This window comes from Myotis myotis, unplaced genomic scaffold, assembly GCF_014108235.1.
Source record: "Myotis myotis isolate mMyoMyo1 unplaced genomic scaffold, mMyoMyo1.p scaffold_m19_p_7, whole genome shotgun sequence".
Classification (NCBI taxonomy): domain Eukaryota; kingdom Metazoa; phylum Chordata; class Mammalia; order Chiroptera; family Vespertilionidae; genus Myotis; species Myotis myotis.
Window position 1 is genome coordinate 26,719,278 of NW_023416379.1, and position 14,984 is coordinate 26,734,261.

Genomic DNA, 14,984 nt, shown 5'->3' on the forward strand with positions numbered 1-14,984 from the left:
TTTGTGGCGCTCTCGTAGGCTATTGAGTAATACAACCTCAACAGACAAGATCAGAACAAGTTCTCGGCGGCATGGTAGTGATTCTGGCCCTACGTGCAATTGTAAAAGAAGTAGGTTTATTTTCTTTCATCTCTATTATGCAAATTCACCTTTCATCAGGCACCCTGGACCTTCATACTCGTTCCACTTTCCCTTGAACACAATCTGCTTTGATGAGCTATCACTTGGAAAGAATCTAATCAATTACATCACCACTTGCAGGAATGACTGCTGTGATGGAATTTCAGGAATCAGGGCAGGCCAGTGCAGATGACATTTCAGAGCAACCGAGGTTTCCTAACACCCTTCAATGTATAGGGCATTGGTGATCACCCATTCTTGGGTCATTCATGGGTAAGGCTAATCATGGAGGGAGATGGAAAAAGACTAATGTAGATGGTGAAAGGTGCTTGACCAGAGTGTGCTTCTGGAAAAAACAAGTGTTCTCTTGCTGGCATGTTGTCACCCTGTGATCTTCCAAGTCTCTCTATTATGAACTCTGTCCTTTGTATTGAGGTTGGGGCAGGGGGAGCATTTTCTTTCCTATAGCTGGGGGTTCTCAGCCTTTAGAGGAAGGCCAAGGTGGCTCTTTTAACCATTGTTAACTTGATCAAAATTTTTTTCTAGAAATGAAAGAGTAATTTTGAAAACCAACAGCTTAAGCACTACAGTGTAAAATGCAGCATGTTTTTTTTTTAAATTAGTCTGTTCATTGGCTGTAGTGCCAAGAGAACCTGATGAAGTTTTCCTAAAGCTGTTTCCATGTCTGTTTTTTAACCTTTTTGAATGGTAAAACTTGTACAGTTAATTTTGGAGTTGAGGAAGTTTTCCTGGAGTGTCAGTAACTTGCCTATTCCGTTACTTATTATAGATACTCACCTAGGGCAATGCCAGTTTATAACATAACCCATGGTATAAAAAAAAATAGTTTCTAGGAAGGAGGTTTCTTCCACAGCCATCTCAGAAGCACTGCTAGTTTATCTAAAGAGTCAGGATGCATATCCTGAAAACAAAGGACTGTTGCAATCTGTGGCAAGGGAGATAGATATGTGTCTTTTTTTCTTGAGGAATTAGCCAACAAAGTTTACTGTAATTATAACTTGCTTCTCTCCTAAAGGAGAAGGTGAAAGTGCTTGAGGAACAGCTCTGTAGATTCCACACTGCAAGAAGGATGTGTTGAACAACACAGAAAGTAACCAGATAAAAAACAAGAAGGAGAAGGGAACTCTGTGTCAACAAGTAGGTATAATGAATTAAGTAACTTTTTTCCATGTGAAGAAATTAGGCAAATTCATAATTACTGTTGTTTTAGTTGCATCTTCCTAGTAGAGCTTTGTTCTCTAAGATTGCCTACCATTACTCAGTTATGAACTACAGGAGGGCATGCATCTTCTTTATTTTTGTGTCACTACCATCAAACATGCTGCTGAGCACAGAACCACCTTTCAAAAAGTAATTATTAAGTAACTCAATTTATTTTTATATTATAGCATTTTTATTCTAAAACAATAACTCCCTGTGAAATTGGGTACTCTTATGAGTCATCTCAGAGAATTTTGGGGTAAGTGGAACCAACAGCCTGACCTAAGTAGGACTACATTAGTGACTAGTAAAGAGATGTCAACCTTGTTTACTGTAAATTGACTGAATCTGAAACATGAATATGGTGGAGCCAGAGGGGATGCCTTGAAGCAAGATTGAAGACTATCACAATAACAACATTCTAGAAAGACATGTTTCAGCTTGGCTATCTTCATGAGAGTGCAGCCTATGCATTTGCATAGACTCCTGTACTCCAAGGGTCATGCGTTTGGTTTGATGCTCTCCTGTTGAAGTCTTGAAATTTTTAATATCTTTTGAACAAGGCACCCACAATTTCATTTTGTACTGGGCCCTACAAATTAGGTAGCTGATCCTGGCTCCTAATATGATGATGGGACCTACATGGGCCAAGATCAGAGCAGCTGTACCCAGATAGTATCTGAGAACAGCAGGTGAAGCAAGAATTGGCTGTAAGTAGAACTCAACTTTTACCTGGCTGTTAAGTATGCTGCAAGCACTATAGAGGGCAGAAGTTTCAGAGCGGTGAATGATAGACTGCTGGTCATAAAGGACGGGCATCCTCATGGGGAAGAGTCTTCAGGGAGCAAATAAGGAAGTCTCCCTTCCCCCTCGAGTGATAGGAAAGACAAAAAGAACTTACTGAGTTGGAAGACTAGGATAGTCTCAGAAGAGTGAGGACCTACCTGCAAATTCAGAGGGAAATAGCCTGACATTCAGAGAAGACATCTTTAGGAATTCCTAATCTTTGTCCCCAAATAGGGCCACCTTTGGAAGGTCAGGCTGGTCACCCTGGGAAGCCCCACACAGGGAGAGAAGATATTAGAGTGTTAGTTGTAGAAGACACTTAAAAACCCATAAAACCTCACCTTGTTTTCTGAGTATTCTAAATGAAAGTCAGTAATTATATGCCAAGGAAAACATCTAGGATACCTCTTAGACCTCTTGATTTGGGGGGGTAATTTTTTTACATTTCTTGTTGTTATCTCCATCTAATTCTTCATATTGATTGATCACACTGACTTAAAATGGACAGGCCTGTGTGCTTATTGTGAGGTGTAACAAGAAAGGGAGGAGGTGGGAGAATAACTTTGTACTCTGTTGTCTACCTTAGGGAGAGCCTACCTCAGGGATGGCTCTGAGGCTATGTCCTAGCCTAAGTCATAGGACATAGAGTAGGAGAGGACAGTTTTTATGTTTGTTTTATAAGAGAAGATTAAATATATGTTGCCCATAAGAAGAAGATGTTTGGGACTGTAGCATGACTTCGGGGTTGTCACTGGGAGTAGTTTGGAGGACTGTGACACAGCTGAGGATGAGCCAGAATTAGTCCGCAAGGAAGCTTTATGAGGTTCTTCTCCTGGAGGGCAATTTCAGGCATATCCAAGAAGAGACATTATCTCAGGCTCCATAGATTCCCAGGCATTCAAATATGATGAAACTGTGTTATCTCAATCAAATAAAAACATTCATGTCATAATGACTTGATAATGTACTCTCTGATGGCTGGGAGGAGGTGGCCTTGTATGAACTTGGCATTGTCATGGATCTGTGTGCTGGCCTTCTTGGAGCAGGATTTTAGAGAGCCTGCCAAGATCACCAAACTCACCAATCCCCTTTACTTTGATGATTTATAAAGGAACAAATGCTGCAGTTATAAGAATTCCTCAAAACATCTTTTGGACTAGGTAGGAAAGTGAAAAAAATTTAGTGGTTGGGTGAAAATGTTTTCCCCTCTTCTTTCTGGTTGTAGTGATGACTCTGGAAGAGAAAGTGGATAATAGCTGATTACATAGAAGGCATCCAAAGGAAGAATTTGTCTTTGGGATCATGACAGGAATGTCAAGAAGATATACTATTGAAAATGAAAAAGGGCACTGGATCAAAGTGGAGAAGATATTTAACAAGGATAAATGGATGCAGCAGAGGGAGAAAAATTAAGACCAACTACCAAGTAGGTAGTACAAACAGTGGGTGTGACAGAGAAAGAATTTGTGTAGTGGATGTGGTCCCTAGTAATTATCATTCTTTCATTCATTCAACAAAACAGAAAAGCTCAAAGAATAATATTTATGACCTTAAGAAACTATATATGTCAATACAAAGTAGGGGGTGATAAAATAACTAGGTTTTAAGTTCAAAAAAATGTTATTTAGAACACTGAGAATTCATGGGATAAAGCACCCTAAAAATATCAAAACTTATCTAGGAGAAGGAAAATAGAATAGTATTATGTATAACTGAGGTATACATCCAGATATAAACCAAGCTAAAGCAAAGAAGACATATGAGAAATGAACCAACTCTACTACTATGAGAATACAGTTCAAACCACTTAGGAAGAGGAAAGATATGGATATTATATTTTTGGTGTTAAATTTTGGTGTGAAGTAGCCTTTTGCAGTAATGGAGAATTTTATTCTCTTTTGGAAAATTAATTTTGATAAAATTAAAGTATTTGATCAGCTCTTAACTTTTAACATTGATATTTTTAATCTCTAAAAAAGAGAGAGAATACAAGAGAAGTATATATCAATATGGAAATCCTAAGGGATAATAATGAGGCAGTAACCAAAATCTTGGAGTTCAGATTATTGTAAAGGTGACATATGTCCCCTTTGCCCTCTGTTCCTCAAAGTGAGGTTCTTGGTCAGGGTGGTTCCACAAATTGTTGTTGGTATGCAACAAGATGAAATAGGTATTTGGAAACTTTTATAGCAATTTTCATTATCACAACATTTAAAATTTTATTTTATAAAATTAAAACTGATCTCTTACTATAGATGTTTTGAGAAGCACTGTCCCAATTCATGATAAAATAGTATTCAAAAAGTGTACTATTGCCCTGACCAGTGTGGCTCAGTTGATTGGAGCATTGTTCATGCACCAAAAGGTGGCAGGCTCAATTCCTGATCATGGCACATACCTAGGTTGCAAGTTTGATTCCCGGTTGGGGTGTGTGGGGGAGGTAACCAATCAATGTGAATCTCTCTCTCTCTCTCTCTCTTTCTCTTCCTCTCTCTGAAATCAATCTATAAAGAAAAAAAAGTGTACAGCTCTTTGTCTTGAAAGGAATACAGTTTATTAGGAAAAGGAATCTAAAGAGAAAAGGAAAGAACAAGGATATTTGAGCATATATTTGGAAATTATTCCAATGGGCCAAATGAGGGAAGTCATGTAAAAAGTAGTGTGATTTTATTAGCAGCTCTCTTGATGAGAAAAAAAAAGGGTGAAGCCCATTTATTGAGTATCAGTTTTATATTGGACATTTTTATTTCAATTATCTTATTTGATCTGTACCCTTCAGATAAGTGATATTATTTTATATTTTATTGAAGGGGGGCATGAGGTTCAGTGACCTTAGTGGGTTGCATGATGGACCCCAAAAAGATATGTCCATGTCCTAATCCCTAGAACCTGTGACTATTACCTTATTTGGCAAAAGATGAGATTAAGCTAATGATATTGAGAGCAGGAGCTTATCCTAAATGGGTTCTACATGCATCACGCGTTGCCTTATAAGATACACACTCAAAGGAGAAGATGAATGAATAGAAGAGGCAACATGGCCAAGGAAGCAGAAATAGGAGTGATGTGTCCACAATGCCTGGAGCAAGAAAAGACAAGGAAAGGATTGAGCCTTTGGAGGTATTGTGGCCCAGTTGATGCTTGCTTTTAGCTTCTAGCTTCCAGAACTGTGACAGAATACATTGCTGTTGCTTTAAGCCACCCAGTTTGTGGTCATTTGTTAAGTAGCCTTAGGAATCTAATATAGTGACCTAAAGTAAATTCTAGAAAATGAAAAATTTGACATTTAACCTCAGCTCTAACTCCAAAGCCTTTTGCTACGAACTATCACATAGCAGCACTCTTCCAGACTTTATAATGCCTGGATGAAACGATTAGAATATGAAAGGATAGGGAGAGCACAGAGAAATAAAGATGCAGTCTCATGTCAGGGGGCTGAATCCTGGTTCCTCTATTTTCTGTACTTTTCTTCTTGAAGTCTCAGTGTCATAAACCAAATTAACAATGTTACAGTAAGGGTTGAGTACAATGCCATCTGTGTAAATTTCTTTGCAAATTGTAGAGCACTATTCAAATGCTAATTACTGGGGTTTTTTTTTCTTCCCCTAAGAGAGACTGAAGAGATGATGTTAGCGGTAACCTTTCCATCAATTTCTAACTATTTGTGCAGGTGCAATGGCACTGGTTGCCCACCTTTCTGCCATAGCAGAGAGCAAGGTGAGCACCCTGGTCTGCCCAGATACATGGTCCTAACATCACGTGCCTACAGGAGCAACACGAAGCCACCTGAACCTGTTGAGCAATTTCTATTTGAAAGAAAACCTCAGCAGCTACCATGCCAAAAACAAAATAGTTGTTTTTGGCAGGTAATTTTTTTCAGTATTCAGATGGACAATACTAAATAACTCTATTCAATAGACCAGTTCATTTTTACTTGTTTACTTACACCCTGCCTTGTTCCAGAAAGGATTTAAGGTGGATTACCTATTAATACCACAGAAGATAAAGTGAAAAATAAGTGGTGAGGAAAGTAGGACAACAGGAAAATGAGACTCAGAAAAATAAATAAAACAAGGAGCATATTAGACTATTGTGCTCTATAGAGTCTTTTCCCCTCACCAGGCTTGGCCACTGAGTGTGTCTCCAGGCTTTCTTACTGTGAATATAATAAAGAGCTCTAAGTCAAGGTCCCAACAACATCCCCTCTAGGAAGTTATTTGAGTCTGCCCAGAGCATCAGCTTTGGGAGATGAAGGCCTCAAAGATCTTGACACTGAGCATAATCACAGTCATTTTTAGCTTAGATTAAAAAAAAAAAGTCAGTAAAGCATCCATGAAATTTGTATCTTAGAGGAACATAATTTCCTGATGTACTGCCTAATAGAAATTAGCTATAAAATTCTTATTTGCAGAACTGTTGACTAACTATACAAGATGAGTAACTATAAATCATGTAAGCAAAAGGAAATGTCTACCAAAAGAAATGACTTTGGTTTCAGAACCATTCATCTGGAACGCACCCCCCCACCCTTTTTTTTGGCACCAATCAACTGGTCAAGCTTGATTAGTAGCCACTCTCTAATCTTAGTGTCTGCTTATTAGAGAATGTCTATTTTTCTATTCTCTAGAATCAGGGGAAATTCATCCAGTTTATAGCAAAGTGTCATTATATTATGAAGATTCAAATTAAAAGGAAAAGATCAGTCAGAGCATATGTCTCTGTTTTTACTCCACTGAAATCACTACTTGAAGATGAATTCAATTAACTTTTTGGAAGTGAATTGTGCAGCAAATTCATAGGGGCGAGACCTTCATGATGCTGCGGTGCTAAAATGAAAGTGTACAAGAGTGATATTTCCAGAACTGTCTCTCTTTGTTCTCTGGCCGTGGTTGGCAAACTTCTTCTGTAAAAGGCTAGATGGTAAAGATTTTAGGCTTTTGGAACCCTATGTCTCTGTTGTGACTATTCAACTCTGCCATTGTGCAAAAGCAGCCTTAACCATTCCATATGTTAGTGGGTGGAGCTAAGTTCCATTAAAACTATTTATAAAAACATAGGGCAGGAGATTGGCCCCCGAGCCATAGTTTGCTGACCCTCCTCTATGTGAACTGTGGGGTTTTAAGTCCTCATTTAACATTCTCACTGTATTCTAAACTAGTTTCCAAGAGAATACTTTGGTTTGACAGCCCATGTCCCTGAAAATGAAAGAACGGGCCCTCCTTTCAGGCAAGAAGACCTTAATTTTTGACATAAATTAGTGCTACCTACATACCAGTTTTCTAAAGCATGGAGCTTTCCATTCCATCAATAAGACAGGAAAACTATGTTCTCAGCTTCTAGTCTAGCCTCAGCCTCTATATATTAGCAGCCTATTCCCTTGACATGGTCTGGCTGAAACACAGATAAAGGAGATCCCTTAATGGGCACAATAATAATTCATTACTCTTGATTTTAAACATTTCAGCCTTGTACAAGCCAGGTTATAAAAATATTTTTATGTATACATTGTTATCTACCTTTTTTAGAAGTACCTTCACAGAATGACAGTTTGATATCAGTCCTTCATCTTTTATTAAGGACTAGTAGCCCGGTGCACAAAAATTTGTGCACTCGGGAGCGGGGGGATTCCTCAGTTATTAAACATTTATCGGCACAACACTGACCACATTGGTGGTGGTGGTGGTCTTGTCAGAATGTGTTATGTTATGCGGATGAAAATCTATTTAAACAGATTTGATGTAGATATTTTCAAAGATGGAAGAATTGTCCCTGTCAACTATTTTAGTTGATTCATATCTTCAGTAATTGTCATCATTGCAAAGTTTTCAATCCCTATATGGATTGCTGGATATAATAGGTCATGACTGTCCCTGTCCTTTGTAGCCTTTGTTACCTTAAGGACTCTAGTTTTCCATTTATATGTTTAAGTACCAACCTTACTGGCTTAAATATGTAAGCTTTTAACACTGCTCTCTCTGTTCCGTATCCTTCTGATGAAAAGTGGAGTTGGATTGCAGCACAGGAGAGAAATTCAGAAGGGGAATGTTGAAGTAATGACTGCAGTAGGAGAAGAGGGAACCTATTTCCCTGGCCACAAGTGCTGGCACCCTGGAACACAGGCCTGGCAGCTTGTCCGGGTGGCTGCAGTCTGGGACCTCAGGCAGGTGGCTTGTCCGTCTCCTGGGCTGCAGCCAGCCGCAGGCACAGGCGCCTGGACCAAAGGTGGGTGGCTTCTTCTTCTGGTGGCTTCTTCTTCTTCTGTGCTTCCAGGGAGGGCAGTCAGTTATGTGTATATGTGTGTGCATGCAAACATAGGCGTGTACATGTGTGTATGTGGAAATCTGCTGGGCAAGTCAAAATCATAGAAGAGTTGCCCCCTATCTCTTGAATCTTCCAGAGATATCCCCCACTTTTTTATTCTATCACTACTGGAGAGTCAGTATTTGCAGCCAGTCAGCCAGTGACTCTCTCAGTGTCTATTTCTGACTTCTTCTCTCCCTGTCTATCTTCCAACCCCTGATCATATTTCCACCTGGATACATCATTTTTACTCCCAATATGCTGTATAGAGAAAGAGTCAGGATGCTGTCTTCCCACGAATAGTACTCAGTAACAAACCAATTGCATTTTAGTTGGGCAATGCCCCTACCCACCCTTCAAATCCCTTCCACCATGCATTTCTGTTTCCCTTTTTGTTTGTTGGATTGTTCTGCTGCTCCTTCTCCTCACCCCACCACCCTGGATCATAAAGTAAAATTCTTTTACCATGTAAAAAATTATTAAAAATACAGGTACTTTGGAAAAAAAAATACAGGTACTTCTCCAAACACCTGCTGGGGGAGGGAAGAAGGGCAGAGAAGAGGTGACTGCTGGCGGCCACCTCTTCCTTGTCCCACCCGGCTTCTCCAATTACCAATCACCGGCAGGGGGGCGGGGGGGGGGGCGTACAGGGACAGGGAAGAGGCAGCTGCCGGGGGCCGCCTCTTCCCTGCCCCACCCAACTTCTCCGATCACCATCCGGGGGGCGGGAAAAGGCAGCCCCAAGGGCCGCCCCAAGGGCCGCCTTTGCCCTGCCACCCTGCTCTTGCCTGCTGCCGGGGTTTCCGCTCACCGTCAGTGGCAGGTGGCTTCTTCCATCCTTCCCCTTTCACCTCCTAAGCATTGTGCCTACATATGCAAATTAACCCCCATCTTTGTTGGCAGTTAATTTGCATATCACCCTGATTAGCCAATGGGAAGTGCAGCAAAAGTATGGTCAATTACCAAGTTTGTCTATTATTAGATAGGATTGCATATAAAAGTAACCATTTGGAGAATGTATTTCCTTCTTTGTAAAATTGCTGTTGAAGACATTTTCCGTTAGGTTATTTTGTGTTCTTTATGTAAAATTCTATCTGTGATATCTCTTAGAGTTTAGAGGGACAGACAAGTGTGTTTCTTGTTATACTTCCTGTTACTAACCAGAGAATGCCCTGTAACTCCTCTTGTACCACACTCCAGTCCAGTGTTGTTTTTGAATCTGTTTCCAAAAAGTACAGATAAGTATATGTTCCATTGCACAGATGTTTAGCTGAGGTTTTCTTACCCATCCACCTCTTCCTTTTATTCTTGGTCTCTTCATCTTTTATTGGTTGCAACTGATTGTATTTGTATCTGTTTATTTTTATTTTTATTTTTATTTTTTAAATCATCACCTGAGGATATTTTCCATTGATTTTTAGAGAGAACAGGAGGGAGAGGGGAAGACAGAGAGAAACACCAATGTGAAAGAGATACATTGTTTGGTTGCCTCCCACATGCCCCTGATCATGGCTGGGAGCCTGCAACCAAGTGATGTGCCCTTGACCGGAATCAAACCCGGGATCCTTTAGTCCATAGGCTGACACTCTCTCCACTGAGATAAACCAGCCAGTGCTATATTTGTATCTTAATATAAAATACCATTGGAGTATAAATAACAAATACAAAATAAAGTTTGAGCTTGTTGAATGTTTAGGACCACAAAAGGAGCTTTTCTTCTGTATTAGAAACTAGAAGAACAAGAAAGTGATCACCCAGCTGCCTAGGGGACAGATGGTATAATGATAACAGATAACAAAGCTTATTAAATTCATTTTTTGCTTTTAAATTCTGCAGCAAGGAAAGTGGTCTTCAGGAAGGACAAAAACAAAATAGCACCTTTAATTATTTTGGGTGGTTCTTTGTCTGTTGGCACGTGTTTTTTGTTTTGTTTTTTTAAACACCTGTCTCATTGTATTTTTACCCAGTGAGGTAGTCACAATAGCTATTAACCTACTTTACTAAGGAGGAAATCATGACTCAGCATTACGTGCAAAAAGGGAGTTGACTGTTACTCTAAGTAAATGAGTGAACAGTAAGACAAAGCCTGGTTACTTTAATGAATTCTAGTTGCCAGCACTGGGTGTAAACTATGCCAGGCTACTGAGAAAACTGGGGTATGGGGCAAATAGTAGATGTTCAAAATGTTCTTTTTGAATGAGTGAATGTAAGCTTAGGATTAATCTTAACAATTACTGAGATATTGCAGAGACCAAAAGATAAATAAATAACAAAAATGCCAATCCATTTTTTAAAAAAGAGATAGATTCCACAGTCTGTAAACAAGTCAGCTATTCTCAGAGATGACCCCAGAAAAAGTCAAGAGTAGATTTTTAAGCTAATGGTTTGGAAGTATTAAAAGAATGTAGTGGTTTGATGTAGTCCCATTTATTTATCTTTTTTCCTTGTTTCTCTTGCCCTAGGCAATGTATCTGTGAAAATTCTGCTACTCGAGATGTCTGATATTTTGCTGCCTATGTTTTTTTTTTAGGGCTTTTATGGTTTCATGGCTTACATTTAATTCTTTTATCAATTCTGAGTTTATTCTTGTGTATGGTATAAGTTGGTGGTCTAGTTTCATTTTTTCGTATGTACCTGTCTAATTTTTCCAACATCATTTATTGAAGAGACTGTCTTTACTCCATTGTATGCCCCTGCCTCCTTTGTCAAATATTAATTGAACATAATGACTTGTGTTGATTTCTAGATTCCCTGTTCTGTTCCATTGATCTATATGCTTATTCTTGTGCCAGTCTCAGACTGTTTTGATTATAGTGACTTTTTAGTATAACTTGATATCTGGTATTGTGATCCCTTCAAATTTGTTCTTCTTTCTCAAGATTGCTGTGGCTACTTGGAGTCCTTTTTGGTTCCATATACATTTTTGGAGTATTTGTTCTGGCAGCCGTGGACAAACTACGGCCTGCGGGCCAGATCCGGCCCATTTGAAATGAATAAAACTAAAAAAAAAAAAGACCGTACCCTTTTATGTAATGATGTTTACTTTGAATTTATATTAGTTCACACAAACACTCCATCCATGCTTTTGTTCCGGCCCTCCGGTCCAGTTTAAGAACCCATTGTGGCCTTCGAGTCAAAAAGTTTGCCCACTCCTGTAGAGGGAAATATGCCATTGGTATTTTATAGGGATTGCATTAAGTCTATAGATTGCTTCGGGTAGTATGGACATTTTAATTATTTAAGAGAGGACGGGACAGGGAGATAGAAACATCAGTGATGAGAGAGAATCATTGATTAGCTGCCCCTGCAAGCCACGCATTGGGGACTGAGCCCATAAACCAGGCATGTGCCCTGATTAGGAATCAAACTGTGACCTACTGGTTCATAGTTTGACATTCAACCACTGAGCCACATTGCCTGGGCCATATATGGCCTTTCTTATGTTAAGGTATGTTTCCTCTATTCCTACTTTGTTGAGAGTTTTTAACATAAATGGATGTTTAATTTTGTCAAATGACTTTTCAATATCGTGATGATCATATGATTTTTATCCTTTTTTGTTAATGCAATGTATCACATTGTGTGATTTGTAGATGTTAAATCATTCTTACATCCCTGGAATAAATCTCAATTGATTGTGTGTATAATCTTTTCAATGTGTTGTTGATTTCAGTTTGCTAACATGGTTGAAGATTTTTGTATCTATGTTCATTAGGGATATTGGCTTGTTATTTTCTTTTCTTGTAATGTCCATGTTTGGTTTTTGTATGAGAATACTACTAGCCTGGAAAAAATGAGTTTGGAAGAGTTCTCTCTTCTTCTATTTTTTGAAGAGTTTGAGAGGGATTGGTATTCATTCTTCATTACATGTTAGGTAGAATTCACCAGCAAAGCTATATGATCTTGAATGTTTCTTTATTGGGAGATTTCTGACTACTGCTTCAATCTCCTTACTAGTAATCAGCCAGATTAGATTTTCTATTTCTTCATGATTGAGTTTTGGTAGGTTGTATGTTTTGGGGAATTTATCCATTTATTTTTTTTTAAAAATATATTTTATTGATTTTTTACAGAGAGGAAGGGAGAGAGATAGAGAGTTAGAAACATCGATGAGAATCATCGATCAGCTGCCTCCTGCACATCTCCTACTGGGGCTATGCCCGCAACCCAGGTACATGCCCTTGACCGGAATCGAACCTGGGACCTCTCAGTCCGCAGGCCGATGCTCTATCCACTGAGCCAAACCGGTTTCGGCTATCCATTTCTTTTAGGTTGTCCAATTTGTTAGTGTATAATTGTTCATAGTAGTCTTCTATGATCCTTTGTATTTCTGTGTTATCAGTTATAAGATCTCCTCTTTCATTTCTGATTTTATTTATTTGCACTCTTTTTTTCCTTGGCGGGTCTAGCTAAAGGTTTGTCAATATTGTTTATTTTGTCAAAGAACCAGCTCTTAGTTTCATTAATCTTTTTTTATTGTCTTTTTAGTCTTTATTTCTACTCAAATCTTTGTTATTTGTCTTCTTCTACTAACTTTGGGCTTCATTTGTTCTTATTTTCTAGTTTCTTGAGGTATAAAGTTAGGTTATTTATTTGAGACTTGTCTTTTTAAAAAATTTATCTTTATTGTTGAAAGAATTACAGATGCTTTCCTCCCTCATTATCCCCCATTGACCCCCTCCTCCCCACTCCGGCCCCCTCCCCAGGGCTTCACTGCACTATTGTCTATGGGTTATGCATATCTTGATTCTTGAGGCATTTATTGCTATGAACTTCCCTCTTAGAACTGCTTTTGCTGCATCCTATAAATTTTGATACGTTAGATTTCCATTTTCACTTGTATCAAGATATATTTAGATTATTTTTATTCTTCTTTGACCTATTAATTATTCAGTAGCATGTTGTTTAATTGCCACATATTTGTAAATTTTATAGTTTTCTCTATATAATTAATTTCTAGTTTTATATAATTATTGTTGGAAAAGATGCGTGGTAGGATTTTAATTTTCTTAAATTTATTAAGACTTGTTTTGTGATCTAACATGGAAAATGTTCCATGTGTACTTAAGAAGAATGTGCCTCTGTCACTTTTGGATGGGATGTTCTATATATATCTGTTAAGTCCATCTTGTTTAATATGTTGTTTAAGGCCAGTGTTTTCTTACTGATTTTTTTAAATTTATTTTTCAATTACAGTTGACATACAATATTATATTAGTTTCAGGTATACAACATAGTGATTAGACTATATGCTTGTGAAGTGATCACCGAGATAAGTTTAGTTTTAACTGATTTTATGTCTGGATGATATATTAAATGATGTAAGTAGAGTATTAAACTCTCCTACTATTATTATATTTCTCTCTTAAGGTCTGTTTATATTTGTTGTATATATCTAGGTGCACTGTTGTGAAGTTGTAATGCACTGTGGAAGGAAGAATTCCCAGGGGAATTCTGAGAAGTCACTCTTAAAGTCAGGTAAAAAGTGAAATTATAATGAGTTATCAAGTTTTATCCAAATCTAATGTCATTTATAAATTTACTTTAGATTATTCCTGTTTGGATTTTCATTTAGCTCCAAGCAATGACTGGAGTATAATAAAAGCTAGATAACTATTTATGTAAATGAATCTTCAAAAGGGAGAGAGGAAAGAATTAGGAGCTGGTAGTGAAATATCTACCAGAATATGTCACTCCTGACATAACACTCCCAGGATCATTTTGCAATCAGAGGCGTTAGTGAGAGGTTTTCCTCTACAGTGTTTGCACTCACTGTGCCCTTTGCTTAGAACATGTTTCCTCTTGGATTTTCATCAGACTCAGCCTCTTACTTTAGTCAGGTCTATTTAAAAGGCACTTCATCAAAGAGATGTATATCAGAAGTAGCAATCCCTTAAACTTCATCACTGCACTATACCCCTATTCTGCTTTCTTTCTTCATTTTACATTTTCTTGCACACACACACACCACCACCACAATGTCATTTAAAGGTAAGCTTCTTGGTTGCAGGGATTTTGTTTTATTCTTATTTGTTATGAATTGAATTGTTTCCCCTCAAAATTCATGTAGTGAAATCCTAACCCCCAGTACCTCAGCATATGGACTTATTTAGAAATAAGATTGTTGCAGGTGTAGGTGGTTAAGAAGATGTTATACTGAAGTAAGGTGGGTCTTAATCCAATGACTGATGATATTATAAAAGGGGAAATTTGGACAGAGACATGCACATAGGGAGAATGCAATGCTTCTACAAACCAAGGAATGCCAAAGATTGCAAACCACCAGAAGCTAGGAGAGAGGCATGGAACAGTTTCTCCCTCACAGCTCTCAGAAGGAGCCGATCCCACTGATACGTTGATCTTGGCTTCTAGCCGCCAGAACTGTGAGACAATACATTTCTGTTGTTTAAGACATGGTGCTTTGTTATGGCAGCCCTAGCGAACCAATAAACTGTATCTCTCTAAAACTGTGACTAGATATAGTAGGCATTTGATAAATACTTTTCAAGTGAATGTCGAATGAATGAATAAATGGGTGAAGGAATGAATATATGTTA

At 38.3% G+C, this 14,984-nt stretch overlaps 1 long non-coding RNA gene across 2 annotated transcripts; it reads left to right on the top strand.

The window, feature by feature from the left end:
* The first annotated feature begins 261 nt into the window (after window positions 1–261).
* LOC118659876 lies at window positions 262–13,906 on the top strand. 2 transcript variants are annotated; one of them, XR_004968735.1, is made up of 4 exons: window positions 262–364; window positions 1,157–1,278; window positions 3,353–3,553; window positions 13,827–13,906. It is a non-coding gene; the product is annotated as an uncharacterized LOC118659876 (long non-coding RNA). The 2 variants fall into 2 exon arrangements; XR_004968734.1 differs by having other exon boundaries at window positions 312–393.
* The last annotated feature ends 1,078 nt before the right edge of the window (window positions 13,907–14,984 follow it).